Genomic DNA, 17,730 nt, shown 5'->3' on the forward strand with positions numbered 1-17,730 from the left:
AGGCAGAAGGAGGTAGGGAGCAGCCAGCCAAAAACTCATCCCAGGAAGGCAGGACCTCATGTAAGCTGAGGTTCTAAGCCCTACAACACATGGTCCATAGTCCTATCAGACTTCACTTACAAAACACAAATTCGAAGTTAAAAGTATCTGAAATGACAAGACCGCCACTGCAGAGCATTCAACCAACTGCAGTGGCCTTCTAAGAGCCAGGCCCTGTGCGATAGCATTAGTCACATGTCCGTGAGGCCAGCCCTGATCAACAATGAATATGCAAGTGCTTTAAAAACTTCTAATGCTCTATAAATGTAAAGTATCATTGCTGTAATAACTACTACGCAAAAATAGTATTAGGTCCTAGCAATTCTGTTGGACATTTACTTAGTAACCCAGATTTGTAAGAGCAAAAGTGAGCCCTAATACATTTGTTTTTCTCCCAGGGAGGAAGAAATGTTTCCGGATCCTTCTGAGTGATAGGGTGAAACAGTTTCCAGGGAACATCCTTGCACTCCCCAGAAATCTCCCTTGTAATAGATGTGTCAAGGCAGAGACCCCGATTCCTCCACAGATCAGAATTATGGATCCTCCCCTAAGTAGGAAAAAGGAACTCCTACCCTGGAACTCCCCTCAGCATCTGCTTCCCGCCACCCACCACCCCAGGCCTGACATGGGGTTCTCTGTCACACACTTTCCATTAATTCAGAATTTCAAACTCAGGGATGTCCCACTGCCTTGGTCACTCCTTGGTTTTATGGGTACTGGGCTGCAGACCTGACACTCTCACTCCTTACGCGTAGATTTGGTTCCATATGTTTCAATATAGCAGATCTGCAGGGGCATTTTTGATATTTAGAAAAGCATCCAATGATTCAGAATAAAGCAGTTATTAAACAGCTTCTTGGTCTACATCATAATTAGAAAAAGCAGCTGAGAGAAAGCGGAGAAAACGCCAATTAGAACATTCTTATCCTCCATACCCACCAGGGACCCATTTAGAGCAAAGTAGTGATTTACCAAATGATAGCCTAACGTCCTGAAAGAGTTTATGTGGCTTCCCACATTACTTTTACCCATACAGCAGTTTCTGCCCCAGGGGTATGCTGACTCATCCCATAGGTCCTGAAGTGTGGCTTTTCCCAGCACAGCACTACAGACCCCGCCCCAGTGCTCAATAGAAAAGAGTGACTAAAGGTTCTCCCTGCCCCCATCAGAAACTTCAGGGAGCCTGTGTTCTTTCTTTCCCGGGGTCTTTCTCTTGTGAGCCAGTGAGGGGGGCAGCAGACACCACCACCAAGTGTCAGGCTGGGCATTGGTCTGCAAGGGAGAATGTCTTAGAGCAAAGCTGCTATCAGTCACTGTTGTGACAAAGCTCTCCTTCATAGCAGCTTGCCTGATGCAGCAGCTGTAGTGTCATAGGAGAATACATGAGACTGGGGGGTAGGAATTTTGAATCCTAGCCATGGTTATGCTACTTACTAGCTGTGTGACCTTGACCAAGTCATTGGACCTCTCAGGGACTCCGCTGCCTCATCTATCAAATAAAAGCAATATTAGCAATACCAGCCTCTGGGTTATTGTTCCAAGGATTAATTAAAGTAGCATGTAAATATATTTTGTCAACTAAAAAATATCTTGGGGCACCTGGGTGGCTCAGCTGTTAAGCGTCTGACTCTTGATTTTGGCTCAGGCCCTGATCTCAGGGTCATGGGATCGAGCCCTCATTGGGCTCCCCACTGGGTGTGGTCTGCTTAAGATTGTTTCTCTCCCTCTCCCCTCCACCTCTCTCAAATAGATAAATAAATATTAAAAAAAATTCTTACACCTGTTAATTAAGGAAACATCATGGCATAATGAAAAATCATGGATCTCAGAGCCATACATTCTGGATTTAATTCTAGTGCTGTTTGATCTTGGAAAAATTACTTAGTCTCTCAGAGCCTTCACAATTTCTTCATCTGGAGAAAAGATGGTACTAAAGTAATAACAAAGACCCTCCAGCATTGTTGAGGTAGTGCATATAAAGGTGAGGTGCTTGGTAGGTACACAAGATCGGGCACCTGGCTGGCTCAGCCAATAGAGCATTGTACTCTTGATCTCAGGCTTGTGAGTTTGAGCCTCACATTGGATGTAAAGATTACTTAAAAAAATATATATATATATTATATACTTAATATATAATTATACATAAAATAATTATATATAAATAAATAATATATAAATAAATATATACTTAATATATAATTATATATAAATAAGTATATAATATTATATACTTAAAATATATATAAATATTATATATATATATATGGTTATATAGATATCTACATATCTATATAACCAGAGTAGGGACACAAGAAATATGCTTTCTCCCTTCATGTCTCTTTCGTATTCCCAGAAACATCTTCCACAGATATGCACTTCTTTTTGGATCCTGGACCTCAAAGTCAGAATCCTGTCCCCCGAGGCTCAGGCAAACTCTGCTGCATCCTCATGCTGAGTTCTCTGGCTCCCTTCCTCTGCCTCCCAGGGTGTTGGCAGGAGAAGACAAGAGAGAAACCAATCTTGAGGGCTGAACATAAGCATGTTATTCTGACATGCACTCATGTGATAAAAGATTATGCAAAAAATTGCACATACTTTTAAAATATTTGCTTTTGTTGTGCATCAAATTCTGTTCTTTAAACCTGATTCCATTAAAATATTTTAAAAAGTATAGAACTATCATGTGCCCCCTGTCATTGACCCCATTGTTTTATTGCACCTGTTGAGACAACTAGCAGAACCTTCATCTTTTCCCACCCACGTTGTCCTCCCCATTTTTTCACCATCTATCTAATTTCTGGAGTTCATCCGAGACTCCATTTTCTTTCTTGCCTTCAACCTCCATTCAATCACCAAGTCACGGAGATGCTACATCTTTTTATCTCTGGTCCATCCTCATCCTCTTTATCCCCACCTCCACAGCCTTTACTTTATTCAGTCCAATATCATTTCTCATCTGGGTTTCTGCAGTGGCTTTCAAAATAATTTTTATATCATAATGTTGTTTTGAGAATTAAATAAGATAATAAATTTGCATTTATTAGCATAACATAGCACATGGCCTCTGGCCCCTGGTGGGTACAAAATAAATGGTAAGACACAAAACTGTCAGAAAAGAAGATTTGGCTCAGTGTAAGAAAGTCTTTTGTAGTAGTAAAAGCCCCAAAGATGGGATACGCTTCTTCAGCTGGTAATGAACTCCCTAGCACTGGAAGAGTCCAAGTCTTTGTTGAGTGACTCTTCATTAGCAGTTGTAGAGGAGATTGAAACAGCATTAATTGCATTTAAGTTCCCTTCTGAGTAAGTCAGGACACTTTCAGTTACAAGTGCCAGAAAACAAACTCAAAATGCCTGAAGCAAAACAAGGAATTTAGTGGCTCATATTGATAAAATGGAGAGGTTTCATTTAGGCAGAACTGAAGGAGCCTTGAAAGCTATCCCTGGAATCACTCAGTCTTTCACTCCATGTCGCTGCTCTGCTTTCCTCTACACTGGCTTTACCCTTAGGCAGACCCTCTCCACGGGATGGCCCTTGGCAGCTGCAGGCATTAAGCCCAGCACTCTGGCAAGGTCAGTGTCCCCAACTTAGAAACCTCAATGAAAACAGAGCTTCTCTTTCCCAGTATTCCAGCAGAATCCTGGTCCTAAACTTCCCTGAAAGATCCCCTGTGACTGAGTGACAAAATCCTTTGACTGGCCAGTGGATCGTGGGTCCACTCTGTGGTCAGCTCTTCTAGGATTTTCTAGGATTTCATGGCTGAGGGCTGAAGGAGTGGGTCTCCAGTGAAAAATCAATTGCTAACAGAAATAGAAGGGACTGGGTGTCAAGCAAGAAAAACAGTGGGCATCAACCACACCTTCCTATCCTGAGATTCAGTTATTCCAATCCAAAATTATTTTCAATATTTATATGTAATTCTTTCTCCCTTTGCCCCTCTAGTGTATGTTAACAGCCTTAATGGACACTGCTGGAGAATTAGCATAATGATATACATAATTACCATCGAATGATAGGCTATCATGTCCTACATAAAATCCTGTGGAGGAAAAAAAAACCTCTTTTATATGAGTCTACATTAGAAAAAGTTTCTGTCCACTCCCAGGGGCATGAGCTGTTCCTCACTTACACAGCTGATAAGCAGACTAGAAGCTACGATAGGAAGGAGTTTTGTTACTTAGTTGAGTTGGTAAGTTGGAGTAGCCTCTTGATTCTAAAGACCTATGAATTAATCCTAGGGTGAACTTAATTCTCTGGTTGAATAATTATAGCGTAACAGGTAGCATGCTAGATTTTTACATGGGTGCACTCATTTAACCCCTAAAACACAATTATCCGTATTTCACAGAGGCAGAAACTGAAGTGCAGCAAGATTAAGTAACTTTTCAAGGTCTACAGCTAGTAAATGATAGAGTCAGATTTGAACCAAGGTCTGAGCCTACAGCCTTTTTCTATACATTCTATACATTACACTACCTCCTTGAGGACCCAGTGTGCTATAATCTCCAATGTGCTATAAACCATATTCTTCTGAATCAAAATTTGAATCAAAAATCAAAATTCTGAATCAAAATGGTCTGTCTGACTCACTTAAAGAGGGTCGCCCTGGGAAGTCTGGAATATATGCCTACTTAGTAAAACAGACATCCGGATCAGGTTACTGGAGCATTGCCCTCTCGTGGCTCACCTTGCTGCAAGTGTTGAGCACAGCTGCTCTGTTGGTTAAAGGTGTTAGAGGGATGAAGTATTTAACCCCTGTATTATGAGGCTAGAACTGATTCCCAGGGGCTGGTTGTAAGCAAAAGATGCAAGCTAATGTCTTAGCTATGGCTCAGTGGAGCTGTGTGTGGCTCAGGCCTTGAATGTAGTTAACATCCAAAAGAAGTCCCTAGGTCTTAATTCAGAAGACTGGGGCAGAACATTCCTGGCAGATGGGCCTCTGTGTTTACATTCATTCCCCCTGGATTCCAAGCCTGCTTGCCTTCAGGAAAAAGTGTAAATCCCTTCTGCTCATTCTGGGTTGTGTTAGCTTGGTAGTAAATATACCCACGGTTAATAGGCAGTCTATAAATTGTTTTAAATTTGCTATCCAACTAAAGGAATTTTTCCACAGCAAAAGTATGATCATGCAATAAAAATAATACAATCTATGAGTGGTGGAAGTCAACCTATACCTTATTTATCTCATTAATGTCAAGCACACCCTGAGTATAAGGGAGAATTGTCCTGCTTCTATGGTAGACATACCCCACCAATAGCCACACACACCCGTTCACTACTCTGAGCCTTCCCTGATGCCTACCTCTTATAGAACTCCATGATCCTGTTTCTTCCCCAGTACACAGGGTCTGTCTCTCTGGCTTATGTCCCATGCTCTCTATCTACACACACCAACTTTGGTTTTTCAAAATTCAATACCCTGCTTTCTACATGTTGAAAGGTAAGGTTCTACCATATCATGATTATAAGTCCATATTCATATCTTTTACATAGCTTAGTTCTGAAGTGTCTTTTTATTAGAAACTTGTTCACATGATTAAAAAGATTTATTTGAGTGTGGAGTTTTCTAAAATTTTTCTAGCCTAGCAATGGGTCATGCTTCATCCCAGAGTATAAACTGGAAAATGTGGGTGCTGTCTAAAGTTCTTTGATAATTCTACATGTAGTTCTAGTTGATGGCATCCCACTCCCAAGCCTTCTAACTATCAGGAAATCAGCAGATAGCAAATCCATAGCTCTTGTCCTCACCTCTCTCCTGAGCTTCAGATTTATATTCCTTTTGCTTTCTGCATGTGTCTATGTGGAGAACAACTAAAATTCGACATGTCCCAAGCTTTCTTTCACTTGTTTGACAAATATTTTCCTAATGCCTATTTGGCATCAGAAGGTAAACATAAATAAAGGATCATATAAGAAGGGTCCCTGACTTCATGCAGTCTTATAGGGAGATCCATAACTAAATAAGTAATTACCAAAAAGAATAATAATAAATGCTATATTAGGGAAAGCAAAGTTACTGTGAGAGCAAAAGAATTTTGCCTGGGCCAGTGCAGAGATGTATAAAAATTTTTCTGGAATAAGTTACATATTAGTTGAAATCCATAAGGATAAACTGGAGTTACTCAGAAAAAGGGTTCCACAAAGTTAGAGTCCATCGGTAATCTACCTTGCTATCCCTCAGCTCCCAAGTCAAGTTTGACATCACAGGCATTCACTAAATCTTGATATAATGAGCAGAAGTATTTTTATGTCACTACAAAAAAAATCATTAATGTGGTATAAAGGATCATGGGACAGCTCTGTCTAGTGAATACACACACAAATACAAGACTTAAAACAAGCATTTTCTAAATGGAATCTGAATTATCAGAGCTTTGATTGAAAGTCAAAAGGTTCTCCCTCTCTCTTACTATCTCATCACCTCTTAATCCTATTTATATCCGAGAATTCCTCCCTGGACTTTGTTTACTGACCTGAGATATTTCCAGCTTTAAGTTTTGTATGCCTGACATTATAATTCTGAAGGACAGAGGCAGCTTCTGTGTAAGTAGGTTTGTGCCATGCCTGCTTTTAAATAATTTTAAAGTATTTTTTCTTTGCTCAGAAATGCTCAAAACAAATTAAAAGCTGTGAGATAAATAATGTAGGATATTAAGCTAACATTGAAACAAGAAAGATCTTTTCCTTTAATATTTTTAAGTATGAGAGGATTTCTGCCTCCAAGAATCTCAAGGCAGTTCTCTTAAATATATAATTCTAGTTGTCTTAAGACCAACAGTCATAAATAAATTTGTATTATATCATGGAATTACATGTTGATCCATGAAAACTGATCTTCCTAATTTCAGATGTTAAATCCATCTGGATCTATTGAGAGAGGAGAGCCTACCTTTTTATTCATTGTCTTCCTAACTCAGGAAGCGGCCATCATACTAGATTTGCATGATTCCACTACATAGCTCCAGATAAAAAAAATCAACACTGGTTGGCTCATTTCCCTTGTTTTCCTGGAAATTTTACTAAAATATTGAATCCTTTCCTGGTTGAGGTTGCTATCATTGAAGGCAATAGGCATCTCTCTCTATTTCAGAACTCTTAGACATTTTTATCAAGGTGCATACCTTGATACTGTGAATGTGGCAGGTATACAATAAAGGTTTTGCTAAAAACATTTGAGCTAACATTGGCGGGGGGGGGGGGGGGTCATTATGTACCAGATACTACAGTTAGTACTTTACAAAGTGTGTAAGTTAGGGCTCAATTAGAGAAATAGAACCATGGTAGATATGCACCAGGATATTTATTGCAGGAAATTGGCCTGTGTAATTGTGGGAACTGGCTAAGTAGTCTGAAATCTGTAGGGCAGGCCATCAGGAAGGGCAGGCTGAAACTCTAAGGCAGGGGCTGAATTTGCCATTCACAGACAGAGCTGCTTTTTCTTCAGGGAAGCCTCATCTCTGCTCCTAAGGCCTTTTAACTGATTGAATCAATCAGATTATCTAGAATAATCTCTCTTAAAGTCAACTGATTACGGACTTTAATCACATCTACAAAATACTTTCACAGCAACACCTAGATTGTGTTTGATTAAGTAAATGGGAACTATAACCTAGGCAAACTGGCACATCAAAAAGAGCACCACACATGTGTAATCTCCTTTCCTCCTAACTACAGGTCTATGAAGTAATTTCCATTATTATCATAAACCAATATCTAATATATTATCATATATCACATTATCCAATATAACATATATGTTATATTACCATATAACAGTTTTGCAAGGTGGAAAGATAAGGCTCAAAAAACTTAAGTAACATACTCAAGATTACAAAGCTATTAAGTGAAATAGCCATTACTTGAACCCATAGGTCTGATTCCAAAATTAGGAGCTTAATTAACTACTGCAAAATACTACATCAAAACAAATTCTATTCCTGTAAATTTATATAAAGGGACTCATATTAGTGTTTCACATATCTCTTAGAACTTACCGTCATCTTTAGACTTTGTGAGACTAAAATATTCAACATAGTCTTCTGGATAATTTTTTTTAATGCAAAGAAAGAATACAGGAGATTGGGGAATTCCAAATGTTAGTCCCTTCTGATATCAAATTGCTGTTCTTAAATAAGTAGTTTATGTTAGAGAAGGTTGCATTCTTGATGACTTGGAATGGATGCTTTACTTTTCACTGGGATATAGGGAAGTTGGGAGTTGGTGCTATAAGAGTTTTTTCTAAATTGTTTCATGTTTCAAGGGACAGTATATTACTTAATATAACCAGTGTATTAAAAACAAAATGTGGAGGGCGCCTGGGTGGCTCAGTTGGTTAAGCGACTGCCTTCGGCTCAGGTCATGATCCTGGAGTCCCTGGATCGAGTCCCGCATCGGGCTCCCTGCTCGGCGGGGAGTCTGCTTCTGCCTCTGACCCTCCCCCCTCTCATGTGCTCTCTCTCATTCTCTCTCTCTCAAATAAATAAATAAAATCTTTAAAAATAAATAAATAAATAAAAAATAAAAACAAAATGTGGATTCCCCCAAGTAAATGAACATGAGGCTATAGTTCATTTTAAATAATATAAATTAGAAATTAACTGACTTTTAGCAAAAATATAAAATTACTGAAGGAAGAAATAAGTCTGGCATTGAATATCCTGGGGCACCATAATATCATGCTAAGTGTCTGACCAAGTGGCAAGAATTCATGGTTTTGCTCCTGTCTCTAGTTAGGGTAGGTCATTAGGCAGGTGACTTAACCATTCTTGGCATCAATTTCCTTTTCTACAATATGAGAGTGTTTCAGAAGATGATCTCTTATATTCTTTATGCTGTCCTAGAGCATTAAAATGTCTAAAATTTCAACTGTAAGTAGCGGCTATTTTAGTGCCAGAGAGTAAAAAGTCATTCTTCTGTGGATTAATGTTTTTACCCAAACCAGTAGGAGACTACACTGATAAAGCCTTTATGTTTTAATATGCATACCTGGAGGTTACTGCCAAATTCCATTAGTGCTGGGATGAAGTTAATTTCCAGGTCTTTAGTACTTAATATATGAGCTGATTATGCTGAATGGAGCATCAGCACCAGCTACCATGGACAGCAACTCTTCCTCCCGGCTCCCTCAGGTTTTCACTAGCCAAGCACGAATGCTGACAGAGAATTCGATTTCCATCATTCTCTAGAGGTGGCACAGACACAAAAAGGCCTATAGGTCCCAAATGACTCTGGAGTGCAGAAGACTTGATGATACAAAAATGAGAGCATGCCTCCTTTCTAAAGAGCCTGTAGTTCCTTGCTAACAAAGGGCATCTTTTGGACGAGCCCAATATTGTTGCTGGAGAACAATATCCAGAAGAGAGTGATGCCCTGGGGAATGTCATTCTTCAGTCATTCACAGGATCGGAAAACCAAGAAAACACCTATCCCACCCCAAGTCTCATGTGTTTGACTCCTAAACCCATTGAAAGCTTGCTGATCTCAAAAAAAAACAGAGAGATGCAAACATGCCCCAGTCAAGAAGGCAGATCATGTCCAATCTGTTTCTCTTTCTATATATGTAAGATGTAAAATCAAAAAGCTTCATGAACTCCTTCTGTAAAGGAGAAATTATTTGTATACGATTAAGTGCTCGCACTCTGGGGCCTCACAGGCCTGGGCTTATATCCCAGCCCTGGCTCTTGCTAAAGGGGTGGCTTCAGAATATACTATTAACTTGAATCTCACAAAAACACACAATGACATGAAAATAGACAAAACAGTGGACATTTCATGTTTCTTGTTTAAGGAAATGAATGCTGTCCCATAACTACGAGCTGCAGATCTAAGCCTTTTATTTTTCATCTGTAAAGTGGGGATAATAATAAAACTTACCTCCTAGGGTTCTGAGAATTAAATGAGATAATTTACAGATGCCTGGCAAATTATAAGTGCTCAGTAAATGTTGCATAGTATTTAAAAACTGATTCACATTTCTATTTTAGTGCCTGACGTTTGCAGTTGATCAAAATCTTTGTTTTCTTTGGTCTTAAAACAATAAATGTGCACTCTTAAAGTTTAGAAACTGAAAGTACCCTGAGAAACAGACTGATTAGTACTGTTGGAGTTCATCGGAATGTTGTACATTTCCTTAAATATTTGAAGTATCTCATTCCAAACTATTTTTCACGGACAGGTTGGGTGCTGTTACCTTGTTTTCAGACGATGGGTATCCTTTGTGGGAATCTGCGGTTCTTATCCCAGACTAAGTGGGCAACTCACTCTTTTGGACGGAACGTTGAAACACCAAAGAACTAAAGTGCGTGGGTTGCCAGATATGTTCATTCAAACGGTATGGAAGTAAGCAGTCTGTAAACCACACATTATTTTTATTTATCCATGGCAAGGAAGAACTATTGGGATTTTTAAGAATGGGTGAAAGGCCTTGTCGTTTGCGGTCAGGTGTCCCTCATTTAATTGGCATGATTTTGAAGAGAATAAATTTATACAACTGTTCGTAGTAGTACAATGGTAACTTTGGCGGAAACCGGGGGCAGGGATGAAGGGTGTGTTTGAACCGTACCAAAATCTTAACTAAAAATGTTAACCTAACCGTGGCCCTCTGGGTCTCCTGGGGGCTGATCGTTGCGCTCAGAGAACCGCTGGAACGCTAGTCGCTCGGGTGGTGCCACCAGTCCACACAAGTGGAGGATGGAGGTGGCCTCTCCAGCGTCGTGAACTCGCAGCAGCTCGGTTGGTGGGAGCAAACCTAGGTGGCCTCGGGAGTAAAGCGGGACCTTTTTTCTCCCCCTCTTCCCCCTCCCCTCTCCCCCGGCGGCTGCGACGGCAGTGACGGCGGCGGTGGCGGCTGCCGCTACCGCTGCTGCCGCTGCCGAGCTGGTCACCTGGGCGCCTGCGGAGCTGCCTGGCTGCCGCCGCTGCGGCGGCCTCAGAGCGCGAGGAGGAGGCGGCGAAGAGCGAGAATATCCATAGTAACACAGGATGCGCCGGGCGCCGAGCAGGAGCGAGGGCGGGAGGAGGAAGCCCCCGCGCGCCAGCAGCCCGCGGTGCTAGGCGCTCTGCAGCCCCCGCGCGCCGCGCCCGGGCCCGCGTCGCTCTCGCAGTTAGGGTCCGGCTGAGTGGTAAGCCCTCCCCGACAACTAAGCCGACACCTCCCACCGCCCCAGCCGCCCACCCCCGGGAAGCCGCGGCAGAACAATGGAGAGCGCCGCCAGCAGCCCTGGAGACGGCGCTCGGGGGAGGACGCGCCGCCGGGGCTGGCGCGCGCCGCGGGGGGCCGGGCGCGTGCGAGGGCGCGCGGCGGGGTGGGGGGCGCGGCGGGGGGCGCGCGCGCGCGGGCCCGGGGAACCGGCGGGGAGAGCCCGGCGCTCGGCGCAGCGCGGCGCGGCGCGGCGCGGCCAGGCTCGGCGCCTCTCCCGCCCCTCCTCGGCGCGCTCGCCCTCGCCTCGCCGCTCGCTTTCGCTGGGGGCGCCCAGAAAGATGCTCAGAGGCAACGGCTAGGGAGCGGAGGTTCCAGCCACATGTCCGCGTCCACGGGGGCCGGAGCCCGCCAGCCCTCGCGGATCCCGGCTCGCAGGCAGCCCGCGGCCCCTGCCGTCGCTAGTGCCGACCTGCTCGGGTGAGTAGCGGGGTGGCCGCGGGCGGCGCGGGGCACGGGGCACGGCTTCCCCCCGCTGCCCACGGCCCCTGCTCGCCAAGATGCGGTTGCGAGAAGTGGGGCGGCAGCTGGGGCAGGAAAGGAAAAAGGAAGCTGGGTCGGAAAATCCGGGAAGGCTGCGGGAAGGGTTTGCCGGGGCATTTGTTGCAGCCCAGGCTAGCGGTCTCTACACTGTGGGCCTTTTTTTTTAAACGTGGTTTGCTTATTGGTTTCCCCCACCTCCCACCCTCCGGGTTGGGCACATTTTCCCTTTCCTCATCTTCGCGGTTGCGAGGAGTTTGAAGCGGTAAATTACTGGAGCTCTCAACAAATGATTTGACTTTCACGAGTATATATTTTCCAAAGGTCATCTGTTTTCAAAATTAAAAAGCCAGGACAACCCATGTAATTTCCAGGTGCGCTTTGAATCACCTTTGAGGAGTAGCAGGAAGAATAGACCCTGGAAGGGTTGGTTTTGAGCGTGCCCTCTCTCCTCGTGTTTTTTATACATCGATTAATCGGAGGGGGACGTGGACGTGGACCTTCCAATGGAACGCCTTGGAGAGCAGTAACAGAGCAGCAGAGACTGCAATTTGCTGCTTTCATGAAGGTCGGGTCAGCATTTCTATTGAAACCCCAATTTCCGTGGTTGTAACTTGGACGTAATTTTACTCCAGGCTGAAACTTGCCAAAGCGAAACAAGGACTTGTTTTTGTAAGGATACTGCCCCTGCCGCGTGTTGTTTTTTTGTTTTGTTTTGTTTGTTTTGTTTTGTTTTGGTTGGTTGGTTGGTTGGTTGGTTAGTTGTTTCTTTTCTCTCCAAGAATACCAGCTGTCTGCAAACATAAGCCCCTAAAACAAATAGGCAGCTCAGGAAGGCTTTGCATTTTCGGAGATTGACCAGGAAGGCTAGTACTCACTGCGGTTACCATTTCTCCTCTCCGAGTGACTGAGATGTTAGTTTTAGAAGACTAAAAATTCAGTCCCCGTGCTGCATATATATATGCCCAATATGTTGTATCTGTAGAATGGATGCGTAAGAACTTTGAGGTCTTTAATGACTCTTAGATACTTATATTAGTATACTTGCTATAGGGGCTCTTGCAGCTGGAAAGACAGAATTAGAAGAAATAGTGTTGGAAGGGCTACATAAGGAATTTAGGTACAACTGAAGACTTTTCTGAACGTTGACCCAAACTACTAAGGGAGTCTGCAATTCTCTTCTGAGAGTCTTTACAATAGGGTAGATTCCTGTTGAAGTTTGGAGCCAGAAGGGAAAGAGGAAAGAAAATTAGCAAACGTCTCAGAGGTTGCTTCGAAACCTGTGTGTTCTTTGTACTCCGCAAATGAGCTTAGGCAAGGAGATGCCAGTGGTATCTGGGTTATTTGAGTCCATACTGTTGATGGCTCTGTGACAAAATAGGCTGTAATGACTTGTGCTGGTTTTATTCCACCGTAAAGCCTTCTTCAGAAGTGTTCCGTTCTGTTGTTCTGTCAGTCGTGAGTAACGCTTGGTGTGTTGATGGCAGTGATCCTCCTGGACTCAGATGGTAGAGAAAGGAGTAACTGGTATAAATGAAATTAAAACAGTTGCGTGCTACCTAGGAGACTTAGTGACAGTGATATACAAAAAATTGTTACAAAGACTTTTTGAAAGCTTCAGAATGCAAAGGGAGATACGATTTTGGGGAAAAGCAGTGAAGAATTAGAGCTCCTTGTTCAAGGATGGGAACTTTGTCCTGCAGTTGCTAATTGCCAAACTCAATTTTACTGCATTGGAATTACTTTGCTTGATGCGCTTTGGCACTTTTAGTAGAAGCAATATTTTTTCCTTGATCAGTGATAGTAGGGTAACTATACATCCTTGTATCAGGAATGAGAAACCTTATATATTGTTACAGTTCTACTAAGGGGAACCAGAGACAGAGAACAAAGTGTTTTGCCTCTACTGGGAGATCAAATCTCCATTAAAATAATTTTGAAATATAGCATGGTGCAGTATTAAGTAAGATACTTTGGGGTAATGAATTTTTAACAGAACTGTATCAATGCATTTATTTGTCAGCAATTTAAAGTGACAATCGCTGAGCAGTTGCTAACAATCTAAAAGTTTGCAGGTGTAACCAATTCTGTATATGTGTATTGAATTCTGATACATTTCTTCCTAATAATTTACTGCAAATGGTACAGTAGGTATGAAATGTTAGGGAATTGCTTTCTTTAAAATAGTAGTATTTGTTTAAAGTCACTCTACATGTTCCAAATAGAGTATAAGCTCGTAGACAGTACATTATGCAGGAAAGGCATTCCCAATAATCATTTGTGATGTTATTATCCTCTTGTAAATGTTGGCAGATATTTTCCAGCTTATTATGAAGTCATTCACATTGCATCATTCATTGAGTAAGCATTTTTGAGTACCATGGGTTTTAAAGCAGGCTTATCCTTTCTCTAAATGTAAGGCAGACATGTTCTCCAAATGTTTTATTGAAATAAATGCTTCAGTATCATCAGTGTTTATAGCACTGGCAGAGTCTGTAGAGATACCGGGTAGAGTTTATCGATGTCCCTATTTCTGACCAGATGCTGGTGTCAACATATGTCCCAGGAATATCCATCAAGCCAGTTAATGTCCCGGGAGGAATGAACAATTAGCAAAATTAATTTGGAGTTCTGCTTGATTAAAGTCATTAATGGTCATGCGTAAAACATTTGTATTTCCATAGATATGTTTGATTTTTACATATTTTAGACTTAGAGCAGTAACTCAGATTTAGGATTTCCAAGTGCCAATACCAGTAATCAAAGTACTAGGTCTTTCACAGGCCATGAGTGTCAGCATTTCTCCATGACAATGGAAGTGTGAACAGAATCCAGATTTACCAGTTGGCTACCTATTTTTTTCCTTCCATGGACAGTAGACAGGAACAAAGCATAAATGTTTACCATTGACTTTAATAACAATGTATATCAATAAGCCTTAGAAAAAAATTGTTTCATACATATTTCTTTGAGTTAAAGATTACATTAGCTATGATGTCTTTACACTTATATTGATATTTGATTTCTTTAAAGTGATTGTTTTCAAAGTACAGTACTGTCAATATATTTAATAATTTGCTTGAGAAAGAACATTTACATGAGTGCATTTATCTTCCCACAGAACTGTCAATAATGCATTGTTCCAGCAATCTATTTTTATGTAGATGTAATTTTCATGTAAAAATTAACCTTTCTTATAATTCTAGTGTGAGACGAAAACTATTCTTGTTCATCTGATTTCTGCTTTCTCCTCATGCAATCATGAGATGGTTTTTTTTGGAGTCAAATATGATTAAGCTGAGTCATTTTTTTTCCTTTAAAAAATTGTGAGGATAGATTAGCTTGTTTAGATTAATTCCCTAAAAATTTGTGTCTTTAGCACATATCTCCTAGTTGTGGTTTTTACAGAGCAAAGACTTAGGTACTGTTTACTGGTGGTTTTCTCACATGAGAACAGGAGGAAATGCAGAGAAGACCAAAGCAAAACTTGAACTGGAAGAAGCAAAAATGCATGTTCTGATCCCCCTTGGTTACCAAATACCTGATAGTACAGTTTTAGGTAAATCTCAAAACAAAGTTGTTCTATAAATGACTTTTATGGATACATCTCTTTGGGGTTTGGAATAAATGTAACTGAATGGAAACTACTGACCTCACAGGACCAACCACAAGGACACACTCTGGAAGATCAAGGATTGCGTTGAGATCTTCCTGGATGCCCACATTTGCATGCTCTGGCCCCTCTGTCACCACAGACAGCTGCCTTTGCAGAGCATGGGAGGACTGGTAGAACCAGTGAGTGCCCCGAGCATTATCTGACTGCCCCTTGGGCATATGTTTAAATGGTACTCGAGTTAACATTGGTCAGGGTTAGGTTTTTGTGGCCATTTTAAAACCAAGACTCTTGGCAAGAGAAAAATTGTATATTAAGACTCTTTGAGCATCCTCTCATTTTAACACATATCAATTAGAATAATTTTTTGGTAACTGTAAGTTTTGTGGTCGATTTTGGTTTTAATTAAGGCTTCAGAGTGACTCGCATAGAGTTGTAGCTGCAACAGGTTGTATGTTTTGTGTTGTGTGATGTTCATAAAAGTCTCATTTCCCTGTGTTTAGAAATCACGACCATGTTGTAGTTATTTTTCTAGAAATATAAGATGTAACTGTAAAAATAAGCTGCTTCTCTTTATCTCCATGATTCACTTCTCCAGAAAAGACTTGCCGACCATATGCAGTATCTCTTGGCTCTTAATGCATTTGTTTTTTCTGTCCTAACTGTCAACTTAGTATAAAAATAATTGGTTCCAATTGTTTTCTTGGAGTATAGCTTTCCCTCCAGAATGGAAGGTCTGGCATTGCCTCCCAAACATCTCCCAGGGGTTGGTTGATACTCCTGATATGAATGATGCTATTTATTTCACCCTACTGGTAGATTAGTCATAAAAACTCATGCCAAACCAAATTTGGGACAAAGCTTCAAATTAAAAATATATAGTCCCTCCCAAGTTTCAACATTGTTTACACACTGGCTCTTCCTTCTTTTACCCACCCTAAAGTACTCTGGTCAGGAAAGCTGTCTTGGAATATGAAATTTCCTCATAGCTAGTGGGAGAACCTCTTCTCCTCCATCATCTCCTGACCACTCACTACTGACTTTTTCTCTCCTCTCATTCATTGCTCTTAGGTCAGGTAGCTTTCAGATCACACACACTCCTTAATCTCTTGCCTTAGTCCCCTCTCCTAATGCCTCCAGAATACCACTCTAGTTTTTCCTGTTTTACATTTTTGATACAAACAGTGACCCACCTCATGAGCATTCAGGGTGGTACCAGTGACTAATGATATGTCTGTTATCAAAGGAGCCAAAAGCTCTACATTTTTAAGTGAGCTTATATGCAATAAAAAACCAGGACCAGAAAGCTCTCCAGCCCTTGAAAATGCTCTGAAGTCCCCTTCAGAATACCCACAAGTGTCTCCACCCTCATGAAAGATAAATAATAGTTGTCATTTGTCCATATTTAAATAAGTTAAAATATTTCTTTTTAATTGTATATTATGCCAATGATAATTCATGGTGTTGATTTTCTTGTATTTTTGTTGCACATACACAGAATTTTATTCCACTGTGGGTCCAGTAGACTTTTGTGGGCTTTGATATTTAATTATCATTTATACTGTAGCTTATTTGAAGGAACATGCATTCTGAATTCTAAGCAACTGACTTAAAAGACAGCTTTGCAAATTCAACCCTTCCTTTAAAGCTGAGAAACAATCTCTGTGTGTATTCATTCACTTGAGAAATATTTATTGGATGTCTGCTATCTTCTAGAAATATTTATTGAATGTCTGCCTGCTTAGGGCAGGAGATATACTAGTGAACAAAATAGACAAGGTTCTTGTTTTCTAGAGCAGATAGTTGGGAAGGAGTGACACAAAACAAATAAGTCAATAAATAAATGGAGAAGATAATCTCAGCTAGTGATAAGTGCTGTGAAGACCGTACTGCAGGTGAAGTGCTTGAGAGTTTCATGGAGGGGAAGGATGCTACCTGAAAACATTTGCTCAGAGAAGGTATCACGGATACGGTGCCTCTCAGAGACCCGGATGGTGAGCAGCAACCTGCCACGCAGAGATGCTGGGGAAAGAGCGTTCCAGGCAAAGGGAACAGCATGTGGAAAAGCCTTTGGGGGAACAAGAGCAGTGTGTTCGGGCAGCAGAGAGTAGTACAGGGCGGTTGCAGGTCAGCCTTCCCAGGCATGGCAAAGAGTTTGTGTTTTATTCTAAAAACAGTGTGGAGCAAATGGAGAATGGAAAGCAGCGGTGTGATTGTTGTACCTTTGAAAAGAATCCACTGGCTGTTTTAGGAAGGCTGGATAATACTAGGGCAGGAATTGACACAGAAAGACCATGTAGAAGACCACTAAAGTAGATCAGGGGAGGGGCGCCTGGGTGGCTCGGTTGGCTAAGCATCTGCCTTCGGCTCAGGTCATGATCTCGAGGTCCTGGGATCGAGCCC

At 41.6% G+C, this 17,730-nt stretch overlaps 1 protein-coding gene across 2 annotated transcripts in view; it reads left to right on the forward strand.

Annotated features, from left to right (window-relative positions):
• Nucleotides 1–17,730, forward strand: part of ANKS1B (ankyrin repeat and sterile alpha motif domain containing 1B) — a 1,110,621-nt gene that overhangs the window by 951,765 nt on the left and 141,126 nt on the right. Inside the window, exon 1 of one of the 2 annotated variants that reach the window (XM_064590748.1) lies at nt 10,994–11,157. The exons of the other annotated variant lie outside the window; for it this stretch is intronic. The gene's annotated coding sequence lies outside the window, so the exon portion shown is untranslated. Of the gene's footprint in view, nt 1–10,993; nt 11,158–17,730 lie in introns of those variants that run through there. 2 annotated transcript variants of the gene reach the window in all.

This window comes from Mirounga angustirostris, unplaced genomic scaffold (assembly GCF_029215605.1).
Source record: "Mirounga angustirostris isolate CCGP_5_RB_7025 unplaced genomic scaffold, mMirAng1.0.hap1 SCAF_5, whole genome shotgun sequence".
Lineage (NCBI taxonomy): Eukaryota > Metazoa > Chordata > Mammalia > Carnivora > Phocidae > Mirounga > Mirounga angustirostris.